The sequence below is a fragment of the Carex rostrata genome, chromosome 2, assembly GCF_964058835.1.
Source record: "Carex rostrata chromosome 2, lpCarRost1.2, whole genome shotgun sequence".
Taxonomy (NCBI): domain Eukaryota; kingdom Viridiplantae; phylum Streptophyta; class Magnoliopsida; order Poales; family Cyperaceae; genus Carex; species Carex rostrata.
In genome coordinates, this window is record NC_135919.1 from 6377648 (window position 1) to 6388800 (window position 11153).

General features: G+C 32.6%; 1 long non-coding RNA gene across 1 annotated transcript; it reads left to right on the forward strand.

Annotated features, from left to right (window-relative positions):
• The first annotated feature begins 2520 nt into the window (after window positions 1-2520).
• Window positions 2521-11153, forward strand: LOC144550245 (uncharacterized). Its single transcript, XR_013510221.1, has 3 exons — window positions 2521-2593; window positions 10482-10629; window positions 11033-11153. It is a non-coding gene; the product is annotated as an uncharacterized LOC144550245 (long non-coding RNA).

The following is an 11153-nucleotide window of genomic DNA, read 5'->3' on the forward strand; positions in this document are numbered from 1 at the left end:
ATTTTTTTTACCTTTCACGAATTCACACTAATGGATTATGGGCTAGTTCAAAGATTTTCTTACATTTTACGCTGCTAGATTGATTAAAATCACGGCATATACCTAGTCAAATGAAACTTATTCCATTATTAATTTGTTACATTGCTGAAAACATTTTCCTATTATAAGTTACCATTATATTAACAATTTTGAGTTGTGATATAAGTTTGATTATTGCATTATTAAAATTAATTGTTGAATCCATTAGTTGTATTATTTGATATTCAAACCTAAATAGCCTGCGAATCAATTTTGAACGAATTACACCCAGTTTAAGTTTGATTTGAATAAGATTTGAACCGAATTGGATTTGATTTGTTTCAAAACTAACTAATTTTGAATCGAATTAAACTCAAATCAAACTTAAATCGAATCACGAACTACGAATTTTTTTGCCACCCCTACTCGGTGGCATTGTTATTTTTATTATTTAAAAGATCAATTAGATCTAAAATTTCAGAGTCGTACAATGAAGTTATGTCCGTGGGATTAATGTTCTTTAAGAAAGTAGCAACAACATTCCAATCATCTTTTGGACCACCTATGATAATACATGAACAAAATAAATGAGTTATCTTATATATCACCTCAAAAAATAGGGTTTTCATGGTCTCTTACAATTTTTTCAAAGTTGCATTATATGCAAACAAGAAAAGAAATATAAGTTTACAAATCTTAAAATATATTAAAAAATAACATAATGGGCCAATGACATGCCAATAACTCTACCAATGTGAATTGAACCAATTGCACATATAATTAACGTTGTATCATTGATGGAACCATGAGTGTGTCTCTTATCATTAATGACCTTTATCTCTTTAAAAATCTCCCTGCAAGAATAAAAAAAAATATTATCAAATGAAACATGTACAATATGATTTCATGTTGTTTGATCTAGTATGAAATGCAATTGAGATAAATAGTTGGAAAGAAAAATGCAAGCACAATATGTCAAATGGGATATAAAAAAAATGTACAAAAGTCTTGATTTGAACTCCTTCGAGAAACTGATGTGTTGAGCAAGATGTGCAAACTTTTTCATCAACACTATTGAATACACATGTTTATATTTATTGCGTATGAAATAACTTTGTAAACTCTCTGTATAATATGAAAGAACGCGATAAAATAAATTTCCTTCATTTTTATCTAACATAGTAATCATATATGGCTTATGAATATTCCCATGTTGGTAATCAAAACATAACTCGCATTCTTTAATTTGACATTTTTGTAAAATTACATCACAAGAAACATCATCGAAAAAAATCAAGTTGCCGAGTGTACTATCCGATCCATATTTGTTTACAAATTCTGGAGGCGCAATATCCGTCAACGTAATTATAGTATATTCCTCCTACAAAGAATTTTTTTTTGTTAAAGCCATTTGAAGTGGGATTGCTAAGACGTAGTTAAGTATATAGGTGTAGAGTGAGTTAAAAGTGATTGTGTGGCTGCCACTTGGGGTGCATACTTCACTGGAAGGGGTTTGTAATTGGGTCTCTGACGGACCCGATGTAAAGTCACGGGAGAGGACCAAATCAGGTTCTGTGGAAGAATGACTTATAGGCTCCACAGGAAAAGTGTTTGTCACAGGTGAAATTGGTTATCGGATTTTTTTTCCCCAGACAAGTTCTTATTAATCTGATTTGTTGTTGGTTAGAGTTTTGTTTGCATTTTTTTTAGAGAGAAAGAGTTAAGATCGACAAAAGATAGTCAAATGAAGATTAAAAGTGCTTTTCAATAACTACCTTTAGATTCAGTTGCTCCTCCACTTCAATAATCATCACTCTTATAGTTCTCGTCAGTCAAACGGGGAAAGAAGAGAAAGCAAGAACTCAGCAAGGATTCCTTTTTTTGGTGGCGGGACCAAGAGAGAAAAGCGACGGAACTACGATTGGGAGAAAGAGAAAAGGGATTTAGGGTTTAGGGAACAAAGAATTAGGAAAAAGGGATATGGCATGTGCTCTAAGGTAACAGTTCGAATTCTCATCGAATACCTCGGACCCGGAGCATATGGATTCGTCAAGTACGCGTGCTCTAAGGCAACGGTGATGCTGAGACAAGAGGAGCGAGAGACGAGAGATTGCCTGAGAAATTGTCTAGTGCGATTTAGGTTTAAGGGTGGTTGTGCTATGAGATGGGATCGCCTTAAGCAAGAGGAAAAAAAATGGGCAGCATCTTTGGGCAAGCAGCATATAAATTATATAAAAAAAATGGACAGCATCTTTGGACAAGCAGCATATAAATTTTATTAAATCTAAACCTTGTAATAAAATAGACGATGGAGATGCTAAACCCAAAATTGGGTTACATTAGGGGATCCAGACTAATTCATATTATTATTTTCTGGCCACACTCATTATCCATTCTGGGCCCAATATTTCCATTTGCTTTTTTCCCTTCTTTTTCTTTCAAATGCTTCTATTCTAATCACTTAGAGAGAGAGAGGGGGGGGGGGGGGGGTTGGGGAGGGGGGAGGGGGGTAAATGATGAATCGAAGTTACAAACTGAGCAACACACGAGGTCGGTTATTCTTCCCTAAATTCAGGTCAATACAGCACCTTTTAGCACCAAAATAAATTGTAACTATTCACTGCTAAATGTTTCCCATGTCGCCTCGAGCCTAATGCTTAGAATTTGATGTCAAACTTTCAGGCATTTAATATATAATAAGTAGCTCTGCACTATAATTTAGGCTTTTTATTTATCTAATCTAATATAACTAGGCCCATAATCGAACCTGTTTTTGGCCTGAGATGGGGCTTTAAATATGGTTTGTTTTCTTAATTAGTTGGGCTCATCATGTGGGACACTCTTCAAGTGTACCAGCCGATAAATATCAGATACCAGCTCTTATGTACTGCAGTACTGGTAACAAGATCAACTGAAAATTTGGACTTGACTCAGTCAATAAAATGTTACTAGATTGGTGTTTATTTCGATACACATCTTCATGGTATTGTTCTGCTGCTCTTAGGTTTCTGATTTTTAGCAATGAAATCCTAGTTAATTTATTTTAGCTTTCTTAACTTCTTGAATAAGTAAGAAAGTGATAAATCACACAATTTCAATAAATTTAGATAACCTCAGTTTGGTAATGCCCATGGAGAAGGCATATTTTCTTTTACTCCAAAATCTTTTAGTGTTGATATTTTTTTTTCATTGCATCAATTACCTTTTTATTATTTGTAACTGAATTGCATGAGGATTTAAGCTTTCAATCGTGGGAATAGTGCTAATTAAAAAGAATCATATGCAATCTTTTTTTAGGTTGGTACCTCTCACTGTCATATACTTGTTGTTTTTACATGGAAAACTGATTTCATCTAAGATTTTAATTTGCTTGTGGACAACATTTAACTGATTAAATAATTGATCAAATCTGATTATCCACTGTTTTTAAACAAGCAATTGAATTTTTCTATGTATATCTGTGGTTCTTTGAAAATGTAATATATGGTATTGCAGATACTGTTATCGTGCTATTTATTATTTTGTTTCCCCAGTGAAGGGACATTGAAGCGGTATTCTTGCTTTACATTTTCTTTTTTGGCCAATCAAGAATAATATATAAATTTTCTAATAAAAAGTCTTCTGGACGAATTGAACTCTGTATTTTAATTTCCTAAATTATATTTGCTGAGATTTTCTTAGATACGAGAAGATCGTAAATATTAGAATAAAACTGAGTAAAAAGACTCGATTTCTCAACTGTCGACAAATAAAAGTGATTGGAGACTGTAATAGAATAATCATCTTTTGCTTCGCTCTAGGAGAAAAGAATGCAAATTCATGACAATGATCTTTCTTATTTTGCAATAGGTGGGACCATTTATTGCGTAACAGTTTTGTGAAAGTACATTCTCTATTTTTTTTTAAATAAAATAATATGTTGAGATAATTGGATATTTTATGTAAGATGAGTTCCGTGAAAGTTTTTCCAATATAAGATTAGTAATGTGGTACAATAGTGATCATTAATTTGTTTTTTTTTTTAATGTTGTGGTCATTCAATCAAAGAACTCATTGTGTACTCTTTTGAGCACATCTTGTTATCACGTAGAATGTGACACTATAAATGCAATGCCAATGCAACGAGTTAAAGTCCGAAAGTTGGTTCATGTTGACCTTTAAGGAGAGAAAGGATATGAGAGAAATTTTTTATTCATTCCTTTGTTTAGTAAGACAAATTATGAAGTAACAATTGAGTATTGATATATTTTATGTTTATCCCTTATTTTGGGAAGATAACACTGACAGTGAAATAGGCTCGTGTTTGCATGGTCTTTTATCTTTTCTTGGGGAAAGGTGCAAATAAAACTTATGGATGGTATATTGGTATTAGAAAGATCAAATGTTTTATAAAAAAATCACAATGTTTTCGGTTTGCCATTATAGTGGTAAGATGGTCATCAAAATGATCAGTATCCTACTACTACTAGGCTGCCTGAAACAAAATGTTAGTACACTGATGAGTTTTGCCAATACTGGCACAGCAATGCAAAAACTGAGAAAAACAAAGATTTCTTATAGTACAATTACTAATGCTATATTGATCAGTTGGCAGATATGGTTCCCCGTAGCACAACTCAAATTTATGATGGGTTCAATGCTGTTTCTGTTGGATTTATTGCCAACCTCGTTGGATTTAATGCCAACATTGAGCATATATGTAATCTAATTATGCATTGTTTACTGTCATATATGATTGTCAATTAAAGTGATCAAATAAGGAAATAGACAATCAATATATTCATTAGGATGTGGTCCACAAATGTGTAGAACAATTTAGGCAAAAATTAAATAATTGATGGACTGATTCTGAAATTTGCAATTAAGGAAACCAAATTTTCAGCTGCTGCACGGATTTTGATGCAGTTGCACGTTTTTTTAAGTTGGCATGTGGCTGAAAATTGGTTTAGGGTTAGGGTTAGGGTTTGGCAATATGCCGACTCTACATCTCTATAAATAGGTTGGTCCCCAAAGCACAAGAATATACGAAAAGTTGCAGAATTTTCTAGCCGTCATCTAGTTAATTCTGTAGCCTTCTCTACTTCTCTCCATTAAAGAATAGAGATGTGAGATCATTAAGGAATTGTGAACACGATCTCACAAGGGCAGTCTTGTAGCTTTGGAAGGCTTTATCCTACCACTAAGAAGGCCGCCGACGCTTCAACCTCTACATCGGCACGAAGTTTTTCTTGCCGCTATCTTACAAGTTCATCAACCGGTTTTGAGAGAAGCTTTGCATAAATACGCTAATGGAGTCAGGTATTGCGTCTGCTCCCTAAGAATTGATGAATTTTGCATGATGGTCATTTTGGCATAGGTAGATCAATAGTGGCACATTGAATTGAACTGTTTATGTGTAACAATAAGGTTCCAACAAGTGGTATCAGAGCCACTCCTACGCCAATTTGGATTATTTGTTTAGAATTGATCTAGAGAATAAGCAATTGATTGTTGATTTTTCAATTGCTTTGAATTGCTTGCTATAATAAACTATGTTGTGGATTTTTCGGAAATTACGTATTACTATGTTTTGAATTTTGTTACTGTATTTTTTTGGGAAATTATATGTGATCAATTGATCTGTCTCATGCCTATAGTTTTGATTTAATCAAGGTCAATGGTTGATATTTTATTATAAAAATTTTGGTATTATTCGGATATTGCGCCTCCAGATTTGTATTTGGGCATAGTTTAATTTTTATATGCCATTAACTATTGATCATTGAAAGGAATTAATTTCCGAATAACTGAGTAACGAAATTCATAACAGAGTAACGCAATTATGTTAAGCCAATTTTTTAAAAGTATTCCGCTGCTATTTTTTTTTTAGGCCACAACAGAGTATGCAATAATTTGATTATAGAATAAAATCAAATTTTGGAAACTGCAGATTATTGTGAAGCAATTAAATTTTTTCCTTTTGCGTTAGTTTGATTGCACATTTAGATTATATAATTAGGGTATAAATTATTGTTCTTTTAAAGGCAAAGGGATATGTAATTTGGATTTGAATTAATTGATTCCTAATTGTACCCAAAGGTACCTCTTTTGATGAAGTTAATTCGAATGCATTTTATGAAGGAAGTTAAGGTGCAATTAATGGATGTAATTATTATCGGCCCAAAGGAAGGTAATGGTTACAAAAATTATTTGTGCAAGTGAGTAATAATAAAGTATAGTGATGATCAAAAATTTTACACATATGTCAACATTGTCGGCCCAAAGGAAGGCATGTTGTTCGGTATGTTCTAGGTTATCAGTACTTTATTATTGCGCCAAAGTATCATAAGAAATTGACTCGTTACCCAATGGAAAATGATACTTTGGTTTTATGATGATATTAAGACTCATAAAATATTTGGTGATTTATTGAGATAAGTTACGATACTATGAATGTAACAATGTCGAGGAAAGTTCTGTCTAGGCAAGTCGGAATTCGAAGTGTATCCTTAGGGATTCCTGACTTACCTGGGAACTTACCTGGTTGTGAAATTCGTGTGTATAGTAACGAAAGGGAAAATCATCTCATATATTTTGAGCAAGTTGGGCCTTTATTTGAATGTAATTTATAAATTCAGATTTTTTATTCGTGTTGTTCTTTATGATATTTAGTTCGCGATTTTTCAGTTAGCATTGTTAAAGGCCTAAACAACATTTTTATGTTAAATAGAACCAACTTCAAATTTTGACATGAGAACATAGTAATAGTTCTCAGTGTCATGGATCTGGACCATGCATTTAGAGAAACTTGTCACACTATTACGGATACAAGTACTTCTGATTAAAAGAAGGAAAAGGAAAAGTGAAACAGGTCTAATCGCATGTGTCTTATAATAATGAAGAGGTTCATGAAGAGGCATTAATGAGCTCTCAAGGGGTTATAAATTTTATAATCCTACATAACATAATGTATTTGAGACAAAAAAAAATGCAAAATTTTTGGAGGATGTTGAGTTTGTGGGGGTGAGAAAATAATTGATTTCGAATAGGAATATGCAAATATTCTATTAGGTATTGCGAGTTTTGTGGATATAGATCCGAGTTTTACTCAAAACACTTGTACGGACGAAATCATTATTGAAACTCAAACTCAACAAGATGAAACAACATAAAATAAAAATCCAAAGACGGGTGCAGGCCACTCAAGGTTGCATGAAGTTTTGGAAGATGTTGTTGTACGCCAGATTGTTTCAGACAATACTGAAAATCCTCAAAAAAATTTAGAAGTGTCAATAAAAAAATATAATCATTAATTGACAATGACATTAGGAAATTACTCTATTACCTAAAGATGTGAAACTCATTAGTAATGAGGAGTAATATAAAGCTCGTCTTGTTGCCAAAGATTTAAGATATTTTATATTTGATTTTATTTAATGAATGCAAGCATTAACCGGCCCAAAGGAAGGTTAATGATTGTTAAAATTATGTGCACATAAAGTATAGTGATGATTATTATGTTTACATATAATCAATATTGTCGGTCCAAAGGAAGGCATATTGATTGATATGTTATTTGAATCATCAATACTCTATTTTTTGAAAGTATCTTTAAAGATCATATTGGCATTGGTTATGCATTTTAATTTGGAGATTTAGTAGATGGATATTAAGACAGCGTTTCTAAATGGTGACATTAATGAAACAACCTATATGGTGCAACTAGAAACCTATGTGTCAAGAGACGCAAAATCTATAGTGTGCAAACTTAAGAAATTCATCTATGAACTAAAGAAAGTGTCTCAACAATGATATTACAAAATCATAGTGAGATTATCTCGTTTGGTTTTGAGATAAATTTATTGAATAATTTTGTATACTTTAAGTTCTGTGGGAGTGAGTTTGTATTTCTGGTTTTATATGTGGATATCATATTGCTTGCCGATAACGATATAAATATGTTGCAATAAACTAAAAAACTTTATGATAAAAAATTTAGAGTTGGAAGGTTTTAGTGGTGCATCATTTAGCTTAGGGATTGAAATACTAAGGGATAAAATCCAAAAGTATTCTAAGTTTATCCCAAGGTTATCCTTAAGTATGACAAGCAAAATAATAAACCAGAAAATAAATCTCAATAGGGAATGGAGACAAATCTAATCTCAACAAGTGCTCCAAGTATTATTCAGTTAATGGAACAATGCTAAAATAAAGTAAAATAAAGGAAAGAGTACAGAATGGTGAATTGAAAATAGAACATGTAGGAACAGACTCTATGTTAGAATATCCTCTTACTAAGAGATTGACACCGGCTAAGTTTGAAGAGCATGTTGCTCATATGGGTGTAATCTCTATTAAGAATATTCAGTTTTAGTGGGAGTCTGTTATTTAATGTTCTATTTTTCATTGTAATTTTGGATATATAACTTGTGACATGTAACAAGTGTTATATATATTATGAAGTTTTGACATTCTGTTTGAATATTCAGTTAATTTATGAAATTCAGTTTCAAGATTTAAGTGGGAGACCAAGTTAGAAATAGGCATGTGAAGATCACAATTACATGTAATTTCTATGCTACACATCCACATCATGATTCATGTCATTCAGCTGTATTAGTAATGTGATTATTGAGGGTTTAGTTGCGAATAAATGCGACGAATGCCGCTTTAGTCCTTTACTAGTATAGTTGATGGACCGAATTGGTTTGGGAATATATAAGGAAGACAGTAAAGAAATGTGCGTAAATAAGGAACACAATGCATAATTAAAAAGTCATGACATATTGCTCAAGTGGGAGATTGTTGGATTTATTGCCAACCTCGTTGGATTTAATGCCAACATTGAGCATATATGTAATCTAATTATGCATTGTTTACTGTCATATATGATTGTCAATTAAAGTGATCAAATAAGGAAATAGACAATCAATATATTCATTAGGATGTGGTCCACAAATGTGTAGAACAATTTAGGCAAAAATCAAATCATTGATGGACTGATTCTGAAATTTGCAATTAAGGAAACCAAATTTTCAGCTTCTGCACGGATTTTGATGCAGTTGAACATTTTTTTATGCACGTTTTTTTAAGTTGGCATGTGGCTGAAAATTGGTTTAGGGTTAGGGTTAGAATTTGGCAATATGCCGACTCTACATCTCTATAAATAGGTTGGTCTCCAAAGCACAAGAATATACGAAAAGTTGCAGAATTTTCTAGCCGTCATCTAGTTAATTATGTAGCCTTCTCTACTTCTCTCCATTAAAGAATAGAGATGTGAGATCATTAAGGAATTGTGAACACGATCTCACAAGGGCAGTCTTGTAGCTTTGGAAGGCTTTATCCTACCACTAAGGAGTCCGCCAACGCTTCAACCTCTACATCGGCACGAAGTTTTTCTTGCCGCTGTCTTACAAGTTCATCAACCGGTTTTGAGAGAAGCTTTGCATAAATACGCTAATGGAGTCAGGTATTGCGTCTGCTCCCTAAGAATTGATGAATTTTGCATGATGGTCATTTTGGCATAGGTAGATTAATAGTGGCACATTGAATTGAACTGTTTATGTGTAACAATAAGGTTCCAACAGTTTCTGCTGTGGAGTTGAGAAATTAATCAGCTATTCTATTTAAAAAATAGGCTAATTAATGTAAGGTGCTAAATTAGAGATTTGCACAAGAGGTCAACACTCAGTTCTTGTTGTTGTTGCCCCAAAGAAAGGAAAACTATTGTTTGAATTCTTATGTGAAGAAAGCTAAATATATATATGTAATGAAGTCAGAAAGGATAAAAATTAGAAAATGCCTAAAAATATATATATATAAGTCAGCTCTTCATAAATTTAAAATGATGGTTGGTTTAATTCTTCTGACTAAAGTTTAGTTGTTTAAAAGTATCCACTCCTGTACCAGCTACATGTATTGTGTATCAATAACTAATAAAAAAACCCGATGACCAACATAAAAAAAAATGTTGAATAAACCAATCCATTCTCAGCAGTTATTGCATACTCTACTCTGGATACTAAATTCTTTGCATTTAGTTTACTACTTTTTGAGTCAATTAATGATCTGTTCTGGCAGTTGTATTTAGATGCTAATGTAGAGTAATTGACTTTTGGTGTCTTAGCAATGAGTCAAGAGCTGAAGCATCAGACGTTTTAGTTTACTTTTCTTCACGTTGATTTCCAGGTTGTCCATTTTTTGTCTATTAATGTCTCTGTACCAGTTTCGTATTTACGTATAAGTGTTGAATTTATATCCACATTTTTTGTATTAATGTCTCCTATATCAGACGTATAAGTGTTGAATTCATACTGGTACAGAACCTGATTTGTAAAACACTGTTCCAGTGGGTCTGAAGCTTTCTGGAAACTTTATTTTTATTTTGTCAAATTCATAAGCTGAAATTTGTGCCAAGTTATGTATATAGCGTGACACTACACTTCTTATTACTAATCTGTGGTTCCAATTTAACAATTTGTCAGAGGAAGACTGAAGCATGAAAGGGTAATTTGAAGCCGCCAGATTTGAAATCGTAAGTCGGAATTATATTTGTCAAATTGTGAAATTGACTTTGTGATAAATCTGAATGTGGCATGACATAAAATGCATGCCTACATACTCTAATTAAAGGTATATTCTTAGAGTTAAACCATCAGACCCTTACTGACTCATGCATTAAAATATTACCAGTTCCAGCACAGCTGCACCTGCAACCAAGTTTTGTATTATAAAACAGGATAAATGTCCCACTTTAATTTCTTTATTTGTAAATCTCACTTTTGACTTTTGTAGGAGTACATATTCCGAACCGAGATGCTATATATACAAAGTTATTCCTTAAAATAAACTGCCTACTTAATTATATTTGTAAATTTGGTCATGTAATTAGCGAATTATAATTTGACATTGAAAGAAGTCAGCTCATGGAATAATTAATGTTATCACTGCACGACGAGGCTAGCTTGAGCCTAAGCACGGATGCATGTTTCAAGATTTTGATATGTCAACTAATTAAATACTTATTTTTGTTTAGCTGCCAGCTTGAAGATTTTAAAACCACAGCAAGCCATTGATGCCACTGTTTCTTAATTATGTTGTCAATGGTGATTGGTGAAGCATCCCAACTATATATTATATGTCCTTTTCTATTTATA